We start from the raw sequence: 2,658 nt of genomic DNA, 5'->3' as shown, positions 1-2,658 counted from the left end.
TATGTGGGTAGATCCAGCACAGTTACGAGGGAGGCAGAAGTCAGAGCGATCTAACAAGGTGATGTGGACGGTCCTTCTGTACCCTGCAAATATATGTTGCTTTTATTGGTTGATGAATTAAGCTGCTTTGGCCTGTGGCAGGGCAGAATATAGGAAGGTGGGAAATCCAAGCAGAGAGACAGGGAGAAAGAAGGCAGGGTTGAGGGAAATGCCAGCAGCCACCTGAGAAGCAAGATGTGAGGTAACAAACCACGCCCCTCATGGTAAAATATAAACTAATAAAAATGGGTTAATTTAAACATAAGAGCTAGGTAGGAATAAGCCTGCGCCATCAGACAAACTATTATTATTAATATGAAGCCTCTGAGTGGTTACTTGGGAGCGGGTGGGTGGGAGAGAAACTTACAGTTGCAGCAAGGGCTGGGGTTGGCCTGCCCTTCCTGACTTTGAAGCTGGAGATGGCAAATCAAGGTCAGGCAGCATCTACAAGGTGGAAGAGATTGGATTATTCCGCTAAAGCGTCTCTAAAATCCTGATTTCAGGCCAGAAAGGCCACTCGGGGCCTCTGCCTTGCAGACTGTAACATACCACCTCTGTGTGGAGTCGCTTAAGTTACAGAACCTGTATGTAACGGACAAGGAACATCACCAGAGGCCCAGAAGAGTCTATGCATGGGGACTGGATCCAGGAGGTGGCCACAGGAGGTCTGGATGGGGACATTCTGAAGGACAAAGGGTTCTTCTGTGCTGATTAAAATGTTTACTATATGTGTAATTTTACAAGTCCTTCCCTGAAGCAACCTGATTTATCAGCTTACCTTGTTCCATGTAATACTTCACTGACCAGTCAAGGTGTCTGCTGTCCTTTGTCTAAGCTTTTAGCTGCTATGCAGCCATGGTTAGGCAGATGCCTATAACAGAAAACCCCTCAACTCTTCCACATACTCAGACATGTAAGACTGGAACTCCAGCTCACTATCAGACACCCCCCTCCATCTGACAGATCACTGACACTCAGGAACAATTCATTTCAAAAAACCACAATGTCACAACTTTTTTAAAGAACATTTTTTAGTGTAGGCATGTTTTTGCCTACCCATATGCGTGCACACCACTTGTATGCAAGGCCCACGGAAGTCAGAAGAGGGCATCAGATCCCCTGGATACAACAGACAGTTATGAGCCACCACATAGATGTTGGGAACCGAGCCTGGGTCCTCTGCAAGAGCAAAACGGACTTTAACCCACTGAGGCATCTCTCCGGCATCTCTCCAGCCATGGGTCACAACCTCTTGGACCACTTTTTCCAAAATTAAAGAAGGAGAAGGGAGAGCAGGTTGGACGGATCTTCAGACTCATTCTTTCCCAAAGACATGGAGCAACATGATATATAATGGAGCATTGAATTTTTTAAATTTTATGTTTTTAGACAAGGTCTCATGTGTCAGTATCCCAGGCTGATGAAGGATGTCCTTGAACTCCTGATTCTCTTGTTTCTGCACCCTGAGTGATGGGATTACAGGCATACAATGCCAGGGCTGGCTAATTTTTGTTGCTTGTTTACTAGGTAGTGTTGGACCCTGAAGACCAACTACCAGGAGGAGTCGCCCTAAGAGACCATCTCTCACACCACAGTTGATGTAAAAGCATGAGGATCTTTATTAATTCTGTCGTGACAGGGTCTTTCAGCATTCGAGGAGCCAGAAAGATCCCGAATGTCTGGTACAGGCTACTCTTAAAGCAAAAAGCCACAGAAACAAAGGGGGAGTCTGGGGTTTGTTTCTTAACTATTATGATTGGCTTATTCAAAGGGGTTATTACCAATAATTGGCTGGAGAGCGGTTGCCAGATCACATGAGGTAAGAGGAAACATTTGAAGGTTACTTTGCCCCCTTCCCAGGGACTGAGTCAAAACATCTGCGGACATCTGTGGGTTATCTTATCCCAACTTCAGGAATGGAGCTCTATTTGGAAAACACTCACAAGGACTCAGGGAGATGGAAAGTTCCCAACATTTCAGTACGTGCATGTGTAGTTGTTAGGTCCTTGGTTCCCAGGGAGGGGGAGCACTACTGCTGAGAGGCCTCAGAACTGGCCTCAGAGTTGTCAGAAATGGCTTTAGAGTTACTTTAGAGTTCTACATTAGCCCAGGTGAGCCTTGAACTGCAGATTCTCCTGCTTCTGCCTCCAGAGGGCTGGGAGTGCAGAGATGTATAATTGGGGGGAAAAGTTTTCTATGAACCATAAAACCACTCACTTCAAATGCATAATTCTGCAGTTTTTAGTGTGGCTTCTTAACTGCAGCATCGCCACAACCCGTGTAGGAGCGTTGCTATCGCTCCAGTCCTCCGGTGCCCACAGCCTCAAGCACAGCCATTAATCTGTGTCCTTTCTCTGGATCGCCCATTCTGGACGTCACATATAAACAGACCGCTTATTCCTTTCCCTCTCCCTTCCTTTCAAGACAGGATCTCATGTAGCCCAGACTGTCTTTAAATTTGCGGTTTCCCCCGGAAACCTTGAACTCCTAACCCCTCTGCCCCCAGAGTGCTGAGATTACTGGTAGGCACTACCAGGCTCAGTTTATGCAGTGCTGAAGGTCAAAGCCAGGGTCCCATGGGGACTCCGTTAGCACTCTACCAACACAGCCACATCTTGG

Source organism: Arvicola amphibius, chromosome 10, assembly GCF_903992535.2.
Source record: "Arvicola amphibius chromosome 10, mArvAmp1.2, whole genome shotgun sequence".
In the NCBI taxonomy this organism is placed as follows: domain Eukaryota; kingdom Metazoa; phylum Chordata; class Mammalia; order Rodentia; family Cricetidae; genus Arvicola; species Arvicola amphibius.
This window is presented reverse-complemented; position numbering follows the sequence as displayed.